General features: G+C 44.5%; 34 non-coding genes across 34 annotated transcripts; all 34 read left to right on the forward strand.

Moving 5' to 3' along the window:
* Positions 1 to 44: 44 nt before the first annotated feature.
* LOC145461926 (5S ribosomal RNA) lies at positions 45 to 163 on the forward strand. Its single transcript, XR_014041022.1, has one exon. It is a non-coding gene; the product is annotated as a 5S ribosomal RNA (ribosomal RNA).
* A 385-nt stretch (positions 164 to 548) lies between these two features.
* LOC145461928 (5S ribosomal RNA) lies at positions 549 to 667 on the forward strand. The gene has a single exon (XR_014041024.1). It is a non-coding gene; the product is annotated as a 5S ribosomal RNA (ribosomal RNA).
* Positions 668 to 1,052: 385 nt separating this feature from the next.
* LOC145461929 (5S ribosomal RNA) lies at positions 1,053 to 1,171 on the forward strand. Its single transcript, XR_014041025.1, has one exon. It is a non-coding gene; the product is annotated as a 5S ribosomal RNA (ribosomal RNA).
* A 385-nt stretch (positions 1,172 to 1,556) lies between these two features.
* Positions 1,557 to 1,675, forward strand: LOC145461930 (5S ribosomal RNA). The gene has a single exon (XR_014041026.1). It is a non-coding gene; the product is annotated as a 5S ribosomal RNA (ribosomal RNA).
* Positions 1,676 to 2,060: 385 nt separating this feature from the next.
* On the forward strand, positions 2,061 to 2,179 carry LOC145461931 (5S ribosomal RNA). Its single transcript, XR_014041027.1, has one exon. It is a non-coding gene; the product is annotated as a 5S ribosomal RNA (ribosomal RNA).
* Positions 2,180 to 2,564: 385 nt separating this feature from the next.
* LOC145461933 (5S ribosomal RNA) lies at positions 2,565 to 2,683 on the forward strand. Its single transcript, XR_014041028.1, has one exon. It is a non-coding gene; the product is annotated as a 5S ribosomal RNA (ribosomal RNA).
* Positions 2,684 to 3,068: 385 nt separating this feature from the next.
* LOC145461934 (5S ribosomal RNA) lies at positions 3,069 to 3,187 on the forward strand. Its single transcript, XR_014041029.1, has one exon. It is a non-coding gene; the product is annotated as a 5S ribosomal RNA (ribosomal RNA).
* A 385-nt stretch (positions 3,188 to 3,572) lies between these two features.
* On the forward strand, positions 3,573 to 3,691 carry LOC145461935 (5S ribosomal RNA). Its single transcript, XR_014041030.1, has one exon. It is a non-coding gene; the product is annotated as a 5S ribosomal RNA (ribosomal RNA).
* A 385-nt stretch (positions 3,692 to 4,076) lies between these two features.
* On the forward strand, positions 4,077 to 4,195 carry LOC145461936 (5S ribosomal RNA). The gene has a single exon (XR_014041031.1). It is a non-coding gene; the product is annotated as a 5S ribosomal RNA (ribosomal RNA).
* A 385-nt stretch (positions 4,196 to 4,580) lies between these two features.
* LOC145461937 (5S ribosomal RNA) lies at positions 4,581 to 4,699 on the forward strand. Its single transcript, XR_014041032.1, has one exon. It is a non-coding gene; the product is annotated as a 5S ribosomal RNA (ribosomal RNA).
* A 385-nt stretch (positions 4,700 to 5,084) lies between these two features.
* On the forward strand, positions 5,085 to 5,203 carry LOC145461938 (5S ribosomal RNA). The gene has a single exon (XR_014041033.1). It is a non-coding gene; the product is annotated as a 5S ribosomal RNA (ribosomal RNA).
* Positions 5,204 to 5,587: 384 nt separating this feature from the next.
* Positions 5,588 to 5,706, forward strand: LOC145461940 (5S ribosomal RNA). Its single transcript, XR_014041035.1, has one exon. It is a non-coding gene; the product is annotated as a 5S ribosomal RNA (ribosomal RNA).
* A 384-nt stretch (positions 5,707 to 6,090) lies between these two features.
* Positions 6,091 to 6,209, forward strand: LOC145461941 (5S ribosomal RNA). The gene has a single exon (XR_014041036.1). It is a non-coding gene; the product is annotated as a 5S ribosomal RNA (ribosomal RNA).
* A 384-nt stretch (positions 6,210 to 6,593) lies between these two features.
* On the forward strand, positions 6,594 to 6,712 carry LOC145461942 (5S ribosomal RNA). Its single transcript, XR_014041037.1, has one exon. It is a non-coding gene; the product is annotated as a 5S ribosomal RNA (ribosomal RNA).
* A 384-nt stretch (positions 6,713 to 7,096) lies between these two features.
* Positions 7,097 to 7,215, forward strand: LOC145461943 (5S ribosomal RNA). The gene has a single exon (XR_014041038.1). It is a non-coding gene; the product is annotated as a 5S ribosomal RNA (ribosomal RNA).
* Positions 7,216 to 7,599: 384 nt separating this feature from the next.
* On the forward strand, positions 7,600 to 7,718 carry LOC145461944 (5S ribosomal RNA). Its single transcript, XR_014041039.1, has one exon. It is a non-coding gene; the product is annotated as a 5S ribosomal RNA (ribosomal RNA).
* A 385-nt stretch (positions 7,719 to 8,103) lies between these two features.
* LOC145461945 (5S ribosomal RNA) lies at positions 8,104 to 8,222 on the forward strand. The gene has a single exon (XR_014041040.1). It is a non-coding gene; the product is annotated as a 5S ribosomal RNA (ribosomal RNA).
* A 385-nt stretch (positions 8,223 to 8,607) lies between these two features.
* On the forward strand, positions 8,608 to 8,726 carry LOC145461946 (5S ribosomal RNA). The gene has a single exon (XR_014041041.1). It is a non-coding gene; the product is annotated as a 5S ribosomal RNA (ribosomal RNA).
* A 385-nt stretch (positions 8,727 to 9,111) lies between these two features.
* Positions 9,112 to 9,230, forward strand: LOC145461947 (5S ribosomal RNA). Its single transcript, XR_014041042.1, has one exon. It is a non-coding gene; the product is annotated as a 5S ribosomal RNA (ribosomal RNA).
* A 385-nt stretch (positions 9,231 to 9,615) lies between these two features.
* LOC145461949 (5S ribosomal RNA) lies at positions 9,616 to 9,734 on the forward strand. The gene has a single exon (XR_014041043.1). It is a non-coding gene; the product is annotated as a 5S ribosomal RNA (ribosomal RNA).
* A 385-nt stretch (positions 9,735 to 10,119) lies between these two features.
* Positions 10,120 to 10,238, forward strand: LOC145461950 (5S ribosomal RNA). Its single transcript, XR_014041044.1, has one exon. It is a non-coding gene; the product is annotated as a 5S ribosomal RNA (ribosomal RNA).
* Positions 10,239 to 10,623: 385 nt separating this feature from the next.
* On the forward strand, positions 10,624 to 10,742 carry LOC145461952 (5S ribosomal RNA). The gene has a single exon (XR_014041046.1). It is a non-coding gene; the product is annotated as a 5S ribosomal RNA (ribosomal RNA).
* A 385-nt stretch (positions 10,743 to 11,127) lies between these two features.
* LOC145461953 (5S ribosomal RNA) lies at positions 11,128 to 11,246 on the forward strand. The gene has a single exon (XR_014041047.1). It is a non-coding gene; the product is annotated as a 5S ribosomal RNA (ribosomal RNA).
* Positions 11,247 to 11,631: 385 nt separating this feature from the next.
* LOC145461954 (5S ribosomal RNA) lies at positions 11,632 to 11,750 on the forward strand. Its single transcript, XR_014041048.1, has one exon. It is a non-coding gene; the product is annotated as a 5S ribosomal RNA (ribosomal RNA).
* Positions 11,751 to 12,135: 385 nt separating this feature from the next.
* Positions 12,136 to 12,254, forward strand: LOC145461955 (5S ribosomal RNA). The gene has a single exon (XR_014041049.1). It is a non-coding gene; the product is annotated as a 5S ribosomal RNA (ribosomal RNA).
* A 385-nt stretch (positions 12,255 to 12,639) lies between these two features.
* On the forward strand, positions 12,640 to 12,758 carry LOC145461956 (5S ribosomal RNA). The gene has a single exon (XR_014041050.1). It is a non-coding gene; the product is annotated as a 5S ribosomal RNA (ribosomal RNA).
* Positions 12,759 to 13,144: 386 nt separating this feature from the next.
* On the forward strand, positions 13,145 to 13,263 carry LOC145461957 (5S ribosomal RNA). Its single transcript, XR_014041051.1, has one exon. It is a non-coding gene; the product is annotated as a 5S ribosomal RNA (ribosomal RNA).
* A 385-nt stretch (positions 13,264 to 13,648) lies between these two features.
* LOC145461958 (5S ribosomal RNA) lies at positions 13,649 to 13,767 on the forward strand. The gene has a single exon (XR_014041052.1). It is a non-coding gene; the product is annotated as a 5S ribosomal RNA (ribosomal RNA).
* A 384-nt stretch (positions 13,768 to 14,151) lies between these two features.
* Positions 14,152 to 14,270, forward strand: LOC145461959 (5S ribosomal RNA). Its single transcript, XR_014041053.1, has one exon. It is a non-coding gene; the product is annotated as a 5S ribosomal RNA (ribosomal RNA).
* A 385-nt stretch (positions 14,271 to 14,655) lies between these two features.
* LOC145461960 (5S ribosomal RNA) lies at positions 14,656 to 14,774 on the forward strand. Its single transcript, XR_014041054.1, has one exon. It is a non-coding gene; the product is annotated as a 5S ribosomal RNA (ribosomal RNA).
* A 385-nt stretch (positions 14,775 to 15,159) lies between these two features.
* On the forward strand, positions 15,160 to 15,278 carry LOC145461553 (5S ribosomal RNA). The gene has a single exon (XR_014040683.1). It is a non-coding gene; the product is annotated as a 5S ribosomal RNA (ribosomal RNA).
* A 385-nt stretch (positions 15,279 to 15,663) lies between these two features.
* LOC145461961 (5S ribosomal RNA) lies at positions 15,664 to 15,782 on the forward strand. Its single transcript, XR_014041055.1, has one exon. It is a non-coding gene; the product is annotated as a 5S ribosomal RNA (ribosomal RNA).
* A 385-nt stretch (positions 15,783 to 16,167) lies between these two features.
* Positions 16,168 to 16,286, forward strand: LOC145461554 (5S ribosomal RNA). Its single transcript, XR_014040684.1, has one exon. It is a non-coding gene; the product is annotated as a 5S ribosomal RNA (ribosomal RNA).
* Positions 16,287 to 16,671: 385 nt separating this feature from the next.
* On the forward strand, positions 16,672 to 16,790 carry LOC145461963 (5S ribosomal RNA). Its single transcript, XR_014041057.1, has one exon. It is a non-coding gene; the product is annotated as a 5S ribosomal RNA (ribosomal RNA).
* Positions 16,791 to 16,893: the final 103 nt, after the last annotated feature.

The following is a 16,893-nucleotide window of genomic DNA, read 5'->3' on the forward strand; positions in this document are numbered from 1 at the left end:
AAAGAGAGTCCAAGCAATTGGGCAAGGTTTGAGTTGTTTCTTTCGTCTACGACCACACCACAGGGAACGTACCGGTTCTCGTCCGATCACCGAAGTCAAGTCCTGTTGGGCGGCGTCAGTACCTGGCTGGGTGACCACCTGGGAATACGCCGTGTTGTAGACTTTTGGACCCATTTTGGGACTGGACTCTTCAGAGAAGATTTCCATACGCCTCCACATCATTGATCCCTCTGTTTTCAAAATGTTGTCTTTTTTTTTTTTGAATTATTTTTCCAGCAAGTTGACAGCATATTAGAAGATTTTCTTGTTTGATTACAGCACTGCAACACTGAGCAGCACACTGGAGGCAATCTCTTGAATGTGGCTTTGATGACTGACCATTGGAGAATCGCCCTTTTGTGATTTGAAGTCTTAGCTGGCTTTGGAATCTCTGGGTTAAGTAGCCGAGACGTAATTGGAAATTCATCACAACAGCAATTAAAGGCCTTCCTTCTAAGAGACTTAAAAGAGAGTCCAAGCAATTGGGCAAGGTTTGAGTTGTTTCTTTCGTCTACGACCACACCACAGGGAACGTACCGGTTCTCGTCCGATCACCGAAGTCAAGTCCTGTTGGGCGGCGTCAGTACCTGGCTGGGTGACCACCTGGGAATACGCCGTGTTGTAGACTTTTGGACCCATTTTGGGACTGGACTCTTCAGAGAAGATTTCCATACGCCTCCACATCATTGATCCCTCTGTTTTCAAAATGTTGTCTTTTTTTTTTTTGAATTATTTTTCCAGCAAGTTGACAGCATATTAGAAGATTTTCTTGTTTGATTACAGCACTGCAACACTGAGCAGCACACTGGAGGCAATCTCTTGAATGTGGCTTTGATGACTGACCATTGGAGAATCGCCCTTTTGTGATTTGAAGTCTTAGCTGGCTTTGGAATCTCTGGGTTAAGTAGCCGAGACGTAATTGGAAATTCATCACAACAGCAATTAAAGGCCTTCCTTCTAAGAGACTTAAAAGAGAGTCCAAGCAATTGGGCAAGGTTTGAGTTGTTTCTTTCGTCTACGACCACACCACAGGGAACGTACCGGTTCTCGTCCGATCACCGAAGTCAAGTCCTGTTGGGCGGCGTCAGTACCTGGCTGGGTGACCACCTGGGAATACGCCGTGTTGTAGACTTTTGGACCCATTTTGGGACTGGACTCTTCAGAGAAGATTTCCATACGCCTCCACATCATTGATCCCTCTGTTTTCAAAATGTTGTCTTTTTTTTTTTTGAATTATTTTTCCAGCAAGTTGACAGCATATTAGAAGATTTTCTTGTTTGATTACAGCACTGCAACACTGAGCAGCACACTGGAGGCAATCTCTTGAATGTGGCTTTGATGACTGACCATTGGAGAATCGCCCTTTTGTGATTTGAAGTCTTAGCTGGCTTTGGAATCTCTGGGTTAAGTAGCCGAGACGTAATTGGAAATTCATCACAACAGCAATTAAAGGCCTTCCTTCTAAGAGACTTAAAAGAGAGTCCAAGCAATTGGGCAAGGTTTGAGTTGTTTCTTTCGTCTACGACCACACCACAGGGAACGTACCGGTTCTCGTCCGATCACCGAAGTCAAGTCCTGTTGGGCGGCGTCAGTACCTGGCTGGGTGACCACCTGGGAATACGCCGTGTTGTAGACTTTTGGACCCATTTTGGGACTGGACTCTTCAGAGAAGATTTCCATACGCCTCCACATCATTGATCCCTCTGTTTTCAAAATGTTGTCTTTTTTTTTTTTGAATTATTTTTCCAGCAAGTTGACAGCATATTAGAAGATTTTCTTGTTTGATTACAGCACTGCAACACTGAGCAGCACACTGGAGGCAATCTCTTGAATGTGGCTTTGATGACTGACCATTGGAGAATCGCCCTTTTGTGATTTGAAGTCTTAGCTGGCTTTGGAATCTCTGGGTTAAGTAGCCGAGACGTAATTGGAAATTCATCACAACAGCAATTAAAGGCCTTCCTTCTAAGAGACTTAAAAGAGAGTCCAAGCAATTGGGCAAGGTTTGAGTTGTTTCTTTCGTCTACGACCACACCACAGGGAACGTACCGGTTCTCGTCCGATCACCGAAGTCAAGTCCTGTTGGGCGGCGTCAGTACCTGGCTGGGTGACCACCTGGGAATACGCCGTGTTGTAGACTTTTGGACCCATTTTGGGACTGGACTCTTCAGAGAAGATTTCCATACGCCTCCACATCATTGATCCCTCTGTTTTCAAAATGTTGTCTTTTTTTTTTTTGAATTATTTTTCCAGCAAGTTGACAGCATATTAGAAGATTTTCTTGTTTGATTACAGCACTGCAACACTGAGCAGCACACTGGAGGCAATCTCTTGAATGTGGCTTTGATGACTGACCATTGGAGAATCGCCCTTTTGTGATTTGAAGTCTTAGCTGGCTTTGGAATCTCTGGGTTAAGTAGCCGAGACGTAATTGGAAATTCATCACAACAGCAATTAAAGGCCTTCCTTCTAAGAGACTTAAAAGAGAGTCCAAGCAATTGGGCAAGGTTTGAGTTGTTTCTTTCGTCTACGACCACACCACAGGGAACGTACCGGTTCTCGTCCGATCACCGAAGTCAAGTCCTGTTGGGCGGCGTCAGTACCTGGCTGGGTGACCACCTGGGAATACGCCGTGTTGTAGACTTTTGGACCCATTTTGGGACTGGACTCTTCAGAGAAGATTTCCATACGCCTCCACATCATTGATCCCTCTGTTTTCAAAATGTTGTCTTTTTTTTTTTTGAATTATTTTTCCAGCAAGTTGACAGCATATTAGAAGATTTTCTTGTTTGATTACAGCACTGCAACACTGAGCAGCACACTGGAGGCAATCTCTTGAATGTGGCTTTGATGACTGACCATTGGAGAATCGCCCTTTTGTGATTTGAAGTCTTAGCTGGCTTTGGAATCTCTGGGTTAAGTAGCCGAGACGTAATTGGAAATTCATCACAACAGCAATTAAAGGCCTTCCTTCTAAGAGACTTAAAAGAGAGTCCAAGCAATTGGGCAAGGTTTGAGTTGTTTCTTTCGTCTACGACCACACCACAGGGAACGTACCGGTTCTCGTCCGATCACCGAAGTCAAGTCCTGTTGGGCGGCGTCAGTACCTGGCTGGGTGACCACCTGGGAATACGCCGTGTTGTAGACTTTTGGACCCATTTTGGGACTGGACTCTTCAGAGAAGATTTCCATACGCCTCCACATCATTGATCCCTCTGTTTTCAAAATGTTGTCTTTTTTTTTTTTGAATTATTTTTCCAGCAAGTTGACAGCATATTAGAAGATTTTCTTGTTTGATTACAGCACTGCAACACTGAGCAGCACACTGGAGGCAATCTCTTGAATGTGGCTTTGATGACTGACCATTGGAGAATCGCCCTTTTGTGATTTGAAGTCTTAGCTGGCTTTGGAATCTCTGGGTTAAGTAGCCGAGACGTAATTGGAAATTCATCACAACAGCAATTAAAGGCCTTCCTTCTAAGAGACTTAAAAGAGAGTCCAAGCAATTGGGCAAGGTTTGAGTTGTTTCTTTCGTCTACGACCACACCACAGGGAACGTACCGGTTCTCGTCCGATCACCGAAGTCAAGTCCTGTTGGGCGGCGTCAGTACCTGGCTGGGTGACCACCTGGGAATACGCCGTGTTGTAGACTTTTGGACCCATTTTGGGACTGGACTCTTCAGAGAAGATTTCCATACGCCTCCACATCATTGATCCCTCTGTTTTCAAAATGTTGTCTTTTTTTTTTTTGAATTATTTTTCCAGCAAGTTGACAGCATATTAGAAGATTTTCTTGTTTGATTACAGCACTGCAACACTGAGCAGCACACTGGAGGCAATCTCTTGAATGTGGCTTTGATGACTGACCATTGGAGAATCGCCCTTTTGTGATTTGAAGTCTTAGCTGGCTTTGGAATCTCTGGGTTAAGTAGCCGAGACGTAATTGGAAATTCATCACAACAGCAATTAAAGGCCTTCCTTCTAAGAGACTTAAAAGAGAGTCCAAGCAATTGGGCAAGGTTTGAGTTGTTTCTTTCGTCTACGACCACACCACAGGGAACGTACCGGTTCTCGTCCGATCACCGAAGTCAAGTCCTGTTGGGCGGCGTCAGTACCTGGCTGGGTGACCACCTGGGAATACGCCGTGTTGTAGACTTTTGGACCCATTTTGGGACTGGACTCTTCAGAGAAGATTTCCATACGCCTCCACATCATTGATCCCTCTGTTTTCAAAATGTTGTCTTTTTTTTTTTTGAATTATTTTTCCAGCAAGTTGACAGCATATTAGAAGATTTTCTTGTTTGATTACAGCACTGCAACACTGAGCAGCACACTGGAGGCAATCTCTTGAATGTGGCTTTGATGACTGACCATTGGAGAATCGCCCTTTTGTGATTTGAAGTCTTAGCTGGCTTTGGAATCTCTGGGTTAAGTAGCCGAGACGTAATTGGAAATTCATCACAACAGCAATTAAAGGCCTTCCTTCTAAGAGACTTAAAAGAGAGTCCAAGCAATTGGGCAAGGTTTGAGTTGTTTCTTTCGTCTACGACCACACCACAGGGAACGTACCGGTTCTCGTCCGATCACCGAAGTCAAGTCCTGTTGGGCGGCGTCAGTACCTGGCTGGGTGACCACCTGGGAATACGCCGTGTTGTAGACTTTTGGACCCATTTTGGGACTGGACTCTTCAGAGAAGATTTCCATACGCCTCCACATCATTGATCCCTCTGTTTTCAAAATGTTGTCTTTTTTTTTTTTGAATTATTTTTCCAGCAAGTTGACAGCATATTAGAAGATTTTCTTGTTTGATTACAGCACTGCAACACTGAGCAGCACACTGGAGGCAATCTCTTGAATGTGGCTTTGATGACTGACCATTGGAGAATCGCCCTTTTGTGATTTGAAGTCTTAGCTGGCTTTGGAATCTCTGGGTTAAGTAGCCGAGACGTAATTGGAAATTCATCACAACAGCAATTAAAGGCCTTCCTTCTAAGAGACTTAAAAGAGAGTCCAAGCAATTGGGCAAGGTTTGAGTTGTTTCTTTCGTCTACGACCACACCACAGGGAACGTACCGGTTCTCGTCCGATCACCGAAGTCAAGTCCTGTTGGGCGGCGTCAGTACCTGGCTGGGTGACCACCTGGGAATACGCCGTGTTGTAGACTTTTGGACCCATTTTGGGACTGGACTCTTCAGAGAAGATTTCCATACGCCTCCACATCATTGATCCCTCTGTTTTCAAAATGTTGTCTTTTTTTTTTTGAATTATTTTTCCAGCAAGTTGACAGCATATTAGAAGATTTTCTTGTTTGATTACAGCACTGCAACACTGAGCAGCACACTGGAGGCAATCTCTTGAATGTGGCTTTGATGACTGACCATTGGAGAATCGCCCTTTTGTGATTTGAAGTCTTAGCTGGCTTTGGAATCTCTGGGTTAAGTAGCCGAGACGTAATTGGAAATTCATCACAACAGCAATTAAAGGCCTTCCTTCTAAGAGACTTAAAAGAGAGTCCAAGCAATTGGGCAAGGTTTGAGTTGTTTCTTTCGTCTACGACCACACCACAGGGAACGTACCGGTTCTCGTCCGATCACCGAAGTCAAGTCCTGTTGGGCGGCGTCAGTACCTGGCTGGGTGACCACCTGGGAATACGCCGTGTTGTAGACTTTTGGACCCATTTTGGGACTGGACTCTTCAGAGAAGATTTCCATACGCCTCCACATCATTGATCCCTCTGTTTTCAAAATGTTGTCTTTTTTTTTTTGAATTATTTTTCCAGCAAGTTGACAGCATATTAGAAGATTTTCTTGTTTGATTACAGCACTGCAACACTGAGCAGCACACTGGAGGCAATCTCTTGAATGTGGCTTTGATGACTGACCATTGGAGAATCGCCCTTTTGTGATTTGAAGTCTTAGCTGGCTTTGGAATCTCTGGGTTAAGTAGCCGAGACGTAATTGGAAATTCATCACAACAGCAATTAAAGGCCTTCCTTCTAAGAGACTTAAAAGAGAGTCCAAGCAATTGGGCAAGGTTTGAGTTGTTTCTTTCGTCTACGACCACACCACAGGGAACGTACCGGTTCTCGTCCGATCACCGAAGTCAAGTCCTGTTGGGCGGCGTCAGTACCTGGCTGGGTGACCACCTGGGAATACGCCGTGTTGTAGACTTTTGGACCCATTTTGGGACTGGACTCTTCAGAGAAGATTTCCATACGCCTCCACATCATTGATCCCTCTGTTTTCAAAATGTTGTCTTTTTTTTCTTGAATTATTTTTCCAGCAAGTTGACAGCATATTAGAAGATTTTCTTGTTTGATTACAGCACTGCAACACTGAGCAGCACACTGGAGGCAATCTCTTGAATGTGGCTTTGATGACTGACCATTGGAGAATCGCCCTTTTGTGATTTGAAGTCTTAGCTGGCTTTGGAATCTCTGGGTTAAGTAGCCGAGACGTAATTGGAAATTCATCACAACAGCAATTAAAGGCCTTCCTTCTAAGAGACTTAAAAGAGAGTCCAAGCAATTGGGCAAGGTTTGAGTTGTTTCTTTCGTCTACGACCACACCACAGGGAACGTACCGGTTCTCGTCCGATCACCGAAGTCAAGTCCTGTTGGGCGGCGTCAGTACCTGGCTGGGTGACCACCTGGGAATACGCCGTGTTGTAGACTTTTGGACCCATTTTGGGACTGGACTCTTCAGAGAAGATTTCCATACGCCTCCACATCATTGATCCCTCTGTTTTCAAAATGTTGTCTTTTTTTTTTTGAATTATTTTTCCAGCAAGTTGACAGCATATTAGAAGATTTTCTTGTTTGATTACAGCACTGCAACACTGAGCAGCACACTGGAGGCAATCTCTTGAATGTGGCTTTGATGACTGACCATTGGAGAATCGCCCTTTTGTGATTTGAAGTCTTAGCTGGCTTTGGAATCTCTGGGTTAAGTAGCCGAGACGTAATTGGAAATTCATCACAACAGCAATTAAAGGCCTTCCTTCTAAGAGACTTAAAAGAGAGTCCAAGCAATTGGGCAAGGTTTGAGTTGTTTCTTTCGTCTACGACCACACCACAGGGAACGTACCGGTTCTCGTCCGATCACCGAAGTCAAGTCCTGTTGGGCGGCGTCAGTACCTGGCTGGGTGACCACCTGGGAATACGCCGTGTTGTAGACTTTTGGACCCATTTTGGGACTGGACTCTTCAGAGAAGATTTCCATACGCCTCCACATCATTGATCCCTCTGTTTTCAAAATGTTGTCTTTTTTTTTTTGAATTATTTTTCCAGCAAGTTGACAGCATATTAGAAGATTTTCTTGTTTGATTACAGCACTGCAACACTGAGCAGCACACTGGAGGCAATCTCTTGAATGTGGCTTTGATGACTGACCATTGGAGAATCGCCCTTTTGTGATTTGAAGTCTTAGCTGGCTTTGGAATCTCTGGGTTAAGTAGCCGAGACGTAATTGGAAATTCATCACAACAGCAATTAAAGGCCTTCCTTCTAAGAGACTTAAAAGAGAGTCCAAGCAATTGGGCAAGGTTTGAGTTGTTTCTTTCGTCTACGACCACACCACAGGGAACGTACCGGTTCTCGTCCGATCACCGAAGTCAAGTCCTGTTGGGCGGCGTCAGTACCTGGCTGGGTGACCACCTGGGAATACGCCGTGTTGTAGACTTTTGGACCCATTTTGGGACTGGACTCTTCAGAGAAGATTTCCATACGCCTCCACATCATTGATCCCTCTGTTTTCAAAATGTTGTCTTTTTTTTTTTTGAATTATTTTTCCAGCAAGTTGACAGCATATTAGAAGATTTTCTTGTTTGATTACAGCACTGCAACACTGAGCAGCACACTGGAGGCAATCTCTTGAATGTGGCTTTGATGACTGACCATTGGAGAATCGCCCTTTTGTGATTTGAAGTCTTAGCTGGCTTTGGAATCTCTGGGTTAAGTAGCCGAGACGTAATTGGAAATTCATCACAACAGCAATTAAAGGCCTTCCTTCTAAGAGACTTAAAAGAGAGTCCAAGCAATTGGGCAAGGTTTGAGTTGTTTCTTTCGTCTACGACCACACCACAGGGAACGTACCGGTTCTCGTCCGATCACCGAAGTCAAGTCCTGTTGGGCGGCGTCAGTACCTGGCTGGGTGACCACCTGGGAATACGCCGTGTTGTAGACTTTTGGACCCATTTTGGGACTGGACTCTTCAGAGAAGATTTCCATACGCCTCCACATCATTGATCCCTCTGTTTTCAAAATGTTGTCTTTTTTTTTTTTGAATTATTTTTCCAGCAAGTTGACAGCATATTAGAAGATTTTCTTGTTTGATTACAGCACTGCAACACTGAGCAGCACACTGGAGGCAATCTCTTGAATGTGGCTTTGATGACTGACCATTGGAGAATCGCCCTTTTGTGATTTGAAGTCTTAGCTGGCTTTGGAATCTCTGGGTTAAGTAGCCGAGACGTAATTGGAAATTCATCACAACAGCAATTAAAGGCCTTCCTTCTAAGAGACTTAAAAGAGAGTCCAAGCAATTGGGCAAGGTTTGAGTTGTTTCTTTCGTCTACGACCACACCACAGGGAACGTACCGGTTCTCGTCCGATCACCGAAGTCAAGTCCTGTTGGGCGGCGTCAGTACCTGGCTGGGTGACCACCTGGGAATACGCCGTGTTGTAGACTTTTGGACCCATTTTGGGACTGGACTCTTCAGAGAAGATTTCCATACGCCTCCACATCATTGATCCCTCTGTTTTCAAAATGTTGTCTTTTTTTTTTTTGAATTATTTTTCCAGCAAGTTGACAGCATATTAGAAGATTTTCTTGTTTGATTACAGCACTGCAACACTGAGCAGCACACTGGAGGCAATCTCTTGAATGTGGCTTTGATGACTGACCATTGGAGAATCGCCCTTTTGTGATTTGAAGTCTTAGCTGGCTTTGGAATCTCTGGGTTAAGTAGCCGAGACGTAATTGGAAATTCATCACAACAGCAATTAAAGGCCTTCCTTCTAAGAGACTTAAAAGAGAGTCCAAGCAATTGGGCAAGGTTTGAGTTGTTTCTTTCGTCTACGACCACACCACAGGGAACGTACCGGTTCTCGTCCGATCACCGAAGTCAAGTCCTGTTGGGCGGCGTCAGTACCTGGCTGGGTGACCACCTGGGAATACGCCGTGTTGTAGACTTTTGGACCCATTTTGGGACTGGACTCTTCAGAGAAGATTTCCATACGCCTCCACATCATTGATCCCTCTGTTTTCAAAATGTTGTCTTTTTTTTTTTTGAATTATTTTTCCAGCAAGTTGACAGCATATTAGAAGATTTTCTTGTTTGATTACAGCACTGCAACACTGAGCAGCACACTGGAGGCAATCTCTTGAATGTGGCTTTGATGACTGACCATTGGAGAATCGCCCTTTTGTGATTTGAAGTCTTAGCTGGCTTTGGAATCTCTGGGTTAAGTAGCCGAGACGTAATTGGAAATTCATCACAACAGCAATTAAAGGCCTTCCTTCTAAGAGACTTAAAAGAGAGTCCAAGCAATTGGGCAAGGTTTGAGTTGTTTCTTTCGTCTACGACCACACCACAGGGAACGTACCGGTTCTCGTCCGATCACCGAAGTCAAGTCCTGTTGGGCGGCGTCAGTACCTGGCTGGGTGACCACCTGGGAATACGCCGTGTTGTAGACTTTTGGACCCATTTTGGGACTGGACTCTTCAGAGAAGATTTCCATACGCCTCCACATCATTGATCCCTCTGTTTTCAAAATGTTGTCTTTTTTTTTTTTGAATTATTTTTCCAGCAAGTTGACAGCATATTAGAAGATTTTCTTGTTTGATTACAGCACTGCAACACTGAGCAGCACACTGGAGGCAATCTCTTGAATGTGGCTTTGATGACTGACCATTGGAGAATCGCCCTTTTGTGATTTGAAGTCTTAGCTGGCTTTGGAATCTCTGGGTTAAGTAGCCGAGACGTAATTGGAAATTCATCACAACAGCAATTAAAGGCCTTCCTTCTAAGAGACTTAAAAGAGAGTCCAAGCAATTGGGCAAGGTTTGAGTTGTTTCTTTCGTCTACGACCACACCACAGGGAACGTACCGGTTCTCGTCCGATCACCGAAGTCAAGTCCTGTTGGGCGGCGTCAGTACCTGGCTGGGTGACCACCTGGGAATACGCCGTGTTGTAGACTTTTGGACCCATTTTGGGACTGGACTCTTCAGAGAAGATTTCCATACGCCTCCACATCATTGATCCCTCTGTTTTCAAAATGTTGTCTTTTTTTTTTTTGAATTATTTTTCCAGCAAGTTGACAGCATATTAGAAGATTTTCTTGTTTGATTACAGCACTGCAACACTGAGCAGCACACTGGAGGCAATCTCTTGAATGTGGCTTTGATGACTGACCATTGGAGAATCGCCCTTTTGTGATTTGAAGTCTTAGCTGGCTTTGGAATCTCTGGGTTAAGTAGCCGAGACGTAATTGGAAATTCATCACAACAGCAATTAAAGGCCTTCCTTCTAAGAGACTTAAAAGAGAGTCCAAGCAATTGGGCAAGGTTTGAGTTGTTTCTTTCGTCTACGACCACACCACAGGGAACGTACCGGTTCTCGTCCGATCACCGAAGTCAAGTCCTGTTGGGCGGCGTCAGTACCTGGCTGGGTGACCACCTGGGAATACGCCGTGTTGTAGACTTTTGGACCCATTTTGGGACTGGACTCTTCAGAGAAGATTTCCATACGCCTCCACATCATTGATCCCTCTGTTTTCAAAATGTTGTCTTTTTTTTTTTTGAATTATTTTTCCAGCAAGTTGACAGCATATTAGAAGATTTTCTTGTTTGATTACAGCACTGCAACACTGAGCAGCACACTGGAGGCAATCTCTTGAATGTGGCTTTGATGACTGACCATTGGAGAATCGCCCTTTTGTGATTTGAAGTCTTAGCTGGCTTTGGAATCTCTGGGTTAAGTAGCCGAGACGTAATTGGAAATTCATCACAACAGCAATTAAAGGCCTTCCTTCTAAGAGACTTAAAAGAGAGTCCAAGCAATTGGGCAAGGTTTGAGTTGTTTCTTTCGTCTACGACCACACCACAGGGAACGTACCGGTTCTCGTCCGATCACCGAAGTCAAGTCCTGTTGGGCGGCGTCAGTACCTGGCTGGGTGACCACCTGGGAATACGCCGTGTTGTAGACTTTTGGACCCATTTTGGGACTGGACTCTTCAGAGAAGATTTCCATACGCCTCCACATCATTGATCCCTCTGTTTTCAAAATGTTGTCTTTTTTTTTTTTGAATTATTTTTCCAGCAAGTTGACAGCATATTAGAAGATTTTCTTGTTTGATTACAGCACTGCAACACTGAGCAGCACACTGGAGGCAATCTCTTGAATGTGGCTTTGATGACTGACCATTGGAGAATCGCCCTTTTGTGATTTGAAGTCTTAGCTGGCTTTGGAATCTCTGGGTTAAGTAGCCGAGACGTAATTGGAAATTCATCACAACAGCAATTAAAGGCCTTCCTTCTAAGAGACTTAAAAGAGAGTCCAAGCAATTGGGCAAGGTTTGAGTTGTTTCTTTCGTCTACGACCACACCACAGGGAACGTACCGGTTCTCGTCCGATCACCGAAGTCAAGTCCTGTTGGGCGGCGTCAGTACCTGGCTGGGTGACCACCTGGGAATACGCCGTGTTGTAGACTTTTGGACCCATTTTGGGACTGGACTCTTCAGAGAAGATTTCCATACGCCTCCACATCATTGATCCCTCTGTTTTCAAAATGTTGTCTTTTTTTTTTTTGAATTATTTTTCCAGCAAGTTGACAGCATATTAGAAGATTTTCTTGTTTGATTACAGCACTGCAACACTGAGCAGCACACTGGAGGCAATCTCTTGAATGTGGCTTTGATGACTGACCATTGGAGAATCGCCCTTTTGTGATTTGAAGTCTTAGCTGGCTTTGGAATCTCTGGGTTAAGTAGCCGAGACGTAATTGGAAATTCATCACAACAGCAATTAAAGGCCTTCCTTCTAAGAGACTTAAAAGAGAGTCCAAGCAATTGGGCAAGGTTTGAGTTGTTTCTTTCGTCTACGACCACACCACAGGGAACGTACCGGTTCTCGTCCGATCACCGAAGTCAAGTCCTGTTGGGCGGCGTCAGTACCTGGCTGGGTGACCACCTGGGAATACGCCGTGTTGTAGACTTTTGGACCCATTTTGGGACTGGACTCTTCAGAGAAGATTTCCATACGCCTCCACATCATTGATCCCTCTGTTTTCAAAATGTTGTCTTTTTTTTTTTTGAATTATTTTTCCAGCAAGTTGACAGCATATTAGAAGATTTTCTTGTTTGATTACAGCACTGCAACACTGAGCAGCACACTGGAGGCAATCTCTTGAATGTGGCTTTGATGACTGACCATTGGAGAATCGCCCTTTTGTGATTTGAAGTCTTAGCTGGCTTTGGAATCTCTGGGTTAAGTAGCCGAGACGTAATTGGAAATTCATCACAACAGCAATTAAAGGCCTTCCTTCTAAGAGACTTAAAAGAGAGTCCAAGCAATTGGGCAAGGTTTGAGTTGTTTCTTTCGTCTACGACCACACCACAGGGAACGTACCGGTTCTCGTCCGATCACCGAAGTCAAGTCCTGTTGGGCGGCGTCAGTACCTGGCTGGGTGACCACCTGGGAATACGCCGTGTTGTAGACTTTTGGACCCATTTTGGGACTGGACTCTTCAGAGAAGATTTCCATACGCCTCCACATCATTGATCCCTCTGTTTTCAAAATGTTGTCTTTTTTTTTTTTTGAATTATTTTTCCAGCAAGTTGACAGCATATTAGAAGATTTTCTTGTTTGATTACAGCACTGCAACACTGAGCAGCACACTGGAGGCAATCTCTTGAATGTGGCTTTGATGACTGACCATTGGAGAATCGCCCTTTTGTGATTTGAAGTCTTAGCTGGCTTTGGAATCTCTGGGTTAAGTAGCCGAGACGTAATTGGAAATTCATCACAACAGCAATTAAAGGCCTTCCTTCTAAGAGACTTAAAAGAGAGTCCAAGCAATTGGGCAAGGTTTGAGTTGTTTCTTTCGTCTACGACCACACCACAGGGAACGTACCGGTTCTCGTCCGATCACCGAAGTCAAGTCCTGTTGGGCGGCGTCAGTACCTGGCTGGGTGACCACCTGGGAATACGCCGTGTTGTAGACTTTTGGACCCATTTTGGGACTGGACTCTTCAGAGAAGATTTCCATACGCCTCCACATCATTGATCCCTCTGTTTTCAAAATGTTGTCTTTTTTTTTTTTGAATTATTTTTCCAGCAAGTTGACAGCATATTAGAAGATTTTCTTGTTTGATTACAGCACTGCAACACTGAGCAGCACACTGGAGGCAATCTCTTGAATGTGGCTTTGATGACTGACCATTGGAGAATCGCCCTTTTGTGATTTGAAGTCTTAGCTGGCTTTGGAATCTCTGGGTTAAGTAGCCGAGACGTAATTGGAAATTCATCACAACAGCAATTAAAGGCCTTCCTTCTAAGAGACTTAAAAGAGAGTCCAAGCAATTGGGCAAGGTTTGAGTTGTTTCTTTCGTCTACGACCACACCACAGGGAACGTACCGGTTCTCGTCCGATCACCGAAGTCAAGTCCTGTTGGGCGGCGTCAGTACCTGGCTGGGTGACCACCTGGGAATACGCCGTGTTGTAGACTTTTGGACCCATTTTGGGACTGGACTCTTCAGAGAAGATTTCCATACGCCTCCACATCATTGATCCCTCTGTTTTCAAAATGTTGTCTTTTTTTTTTTGAATTATTTTTCCAGCAAGTTGACAGCATATTAGAAGATTTTCTTGTTTGATTACAGCACTGCAACACTGAGCAGCACACTGGAGGCAATCTCTTGAATGTGGCTTTGATGACTGACCATTGGAGAATCGCCCTTTTGTGATTTGAAGTCTTAGCTGGCTTTGGAATCTCTGGGTTAAGTAGCCGAGACGTAATTGGAAATTCATCACAACAGCAATTAAAGGCCTTCCTTCTAAGAGACTTAAAAGAGAGTCCAAGCAATTGGGCAAGGTTTGAGTTGTTTCTTTCGTCTACGACCACACCACAGGGAACGTACCGGTTCTCGTCCGATCACCGAAGTCAAGTCCTGTTGGGCGGCGTCAGTACCTGGCTGGGTGACCACCTGGGAATACGCCGTGTTGTAGACTTTTGGACCCATTTTGGGACTGGACTCTTCAGAGAAGATTTCCATACGCCTCCACATCATTGATCCCTCTGTTTTCAAAATGTTGTCTTTTTTTTTTTTGAATTATTTTTCCAGCAAGTTGACAGCATATTAGAAGATTTTCTTGTTTGATTACAGCACTGCAACACTGAGCAGCACACTGGAGGCAATCTCTTGAATGTGGCTTTGATGACTGACCATTGGAGAATCGCCCTTTTGTGATTTGAAGTCTTAGCTGGCTTTGGAATCTCTGGGTTAAGTAGCCGAGACGTAATTGGAAATTCATCACAACAGCAATTAAAGGCCTTCCTTCTAAGAGACTTAAAAGAGAGTCCAAGCAATTGGGCAAGGTTTGAGTTGTTTCTTTCGTCTACGACCACACCACAGGGAACGTACCGGTTCTCGTCCGATCACCGAAGTCAAGTCCTGTTGGGCGGCGTCAGTACCTGGCTGGGTGACCACCTGGGAATACGCCGTGTTGTAGACTTTTGGACCCATTTTGGGACTGGACTCTTCAGAGAAGATTTCCATACGCCTCCACATCATTGATCCCTCTGTTTTCAAAATGTTGTCTTTTTTTTTTTTGAATTATTTTTCCAGCAAGTTGACAGCATATTAGAAGATTTTCTTGTTTGATTACAGCACTGCAACACTGAGCAGCACACTGGAGGCAATCTCTTGAATGTGGCTTTGATGACTGACCATTGGAGAATCGCCCTTTTGTGATTTGAAGTCTTAGCTGGCTTTGGAATCTCTGGGTTAAGTAGCCGAGACGTAATTGGAAATTCATCACAACAGCAATTAAAGGCCTTCCTTCTAAGAGACTTAAAAGAGAGTCCAAGCAATTGGGCAAGGTTTGAGTTGTTTCTTTCGTCTACGACCACACTACAGGGAACGTACCGGTTCTCGTCCGATCACCGAAGTCAAGTCCTGTTGGGCGGCGTCAGTACCTGGCTGGGTGACCACCTGGGAATACGCCGTGTTGTAGACTTTTGGACCCATTTTGGGACTGGACTCTTCAGAGAAGATTTCCATACGCCTCCACATCATTGATCCCTCTGTTTTCAAAATGTTGTCTTTTTTTTTTTTGAATTATTTTTCCAGCAAGTTGACAGCATATTAGAAGATTTTCTTGTTTGATTACAGCACTGCAACACTGAGCAGCACACTGGAGGCAATCTCTTGAATGTGGCTTTGATGACTGACCATTGGAGAATCGCCCTTTTGTGATTTGAAGTCTTAGCTGGCTTTGGAATCTCTGGGTTAAGTAGCCGAGACGTAATTGGAAATTCATCACAACAGCAATTAAAGGCCTTCCTTCTAAGAGACTTAAAAGAGAGTCCAAGCAATTGGGCAAGGTTTGAGTTGTTTCTTTCGTCTACGACCACACCACAGGGAACGTACCGGTTCTCGTCCGATCACCGAAGTCAAGTCCTGTTGGGCGGCGTCAGTACCTGGCTGGGTGACCACCTGGGAATACGCCGTGTTGTAGACTTTTGGACCCATTTTGGGACTGGACTCTTCAGAGAAGATTTCCATACGCCTCCACATCATTGATCCCTCTGTTTTCAAAATGTTGTCTTTTTTTTTTTTGAATTATTTTTCCAGCAAGTTGACAGCATATTAGAAGATTTTCTTGTTTGATTACAGCACTGCAACACTGAGCAGCACACTGGAGGCAATCTCTTGAATGTGGCTTTGATGACTGACCATTGGAGAATCGCCCTTTTGTGATTTGAAGTCTTAGCTGGCTTTGGAATCTCTGGGTTAAGTAGCCGAGACGTAATTGGAAATTCATCACAACAGCAATTAAAGGCCTTCCTTCTAAGAGACTTAAAAGAGAGTCCAAGCAATTGGGCAAGGTTTGAGTTGTTTCTTTCGTCTACGACCACACTACAGGGAACGTACCGGTTCTCGTCCGATCACCGAAGTCAAGTCCTGTTGGGCGGCGTCAGTACCTGGCTGGGTGACCACCTGGGAATACGCCGTGTTGTAGACTTTTGGACCCATTTTGGGACTGGACTCTTCAGAGAAGATTTCCATACGCCTCCACATCATTGATCCCTCTGTTTTCAAAATGTTGTCTTTTTTTTTTTTGAATTATTTTTCCAGCAAGTTGACAGCATATTAGAAGATTTTCTTGTTTGATTACAGCACTGCAACACTGAGCAGCACACTGGAGGCAATCTCTTGAATGTGGCTTTGATGACTGACCATTGGAGAATCGCCCTTTTGTGATTTGAAGTCTTAGCTGGCTTTGGAATCTCTGGGTTAAGTAGCCGAGACGTAATTGGAAATTCATCACAACAGCAATTAAAGGCCTTCCTTCTAAGAGACTTAAAAGAGAGTCCAAGCAATTGGGCAAGGTTTGAGTTGTTTCTTTCGTCTACGACCACACCACAGGGAACGTACCGGTTCTCGTCCGATCACCGAAGTCAAGTCCTGTTGGGCGGCGTCAGTACCTGGCTGGGTGACCACCTGGGAATACGCCGTGTTGTAGACTTTTGGACCCATTTTGGGACTGGACTCTTCAGAGAAGATTTCCATACGCCTCCACATCATTGATCCCTCTGTTTTCAAAATGTTGTCTTTTTTTTTTTGAATTA

Source organism: Orbicella franksi, chromosome 11 (assembly GCF_964199315.1).
Source record: "Orbicella franksi chromosome 11, jaOrbFran1.1, whole genome shotgun sequence".
NCBI lineage: Eukaryota > Metazoa > Cnidaria > Anthozoa > Scleractinia > Merulinidae > Orbicella > Orbicella franksi.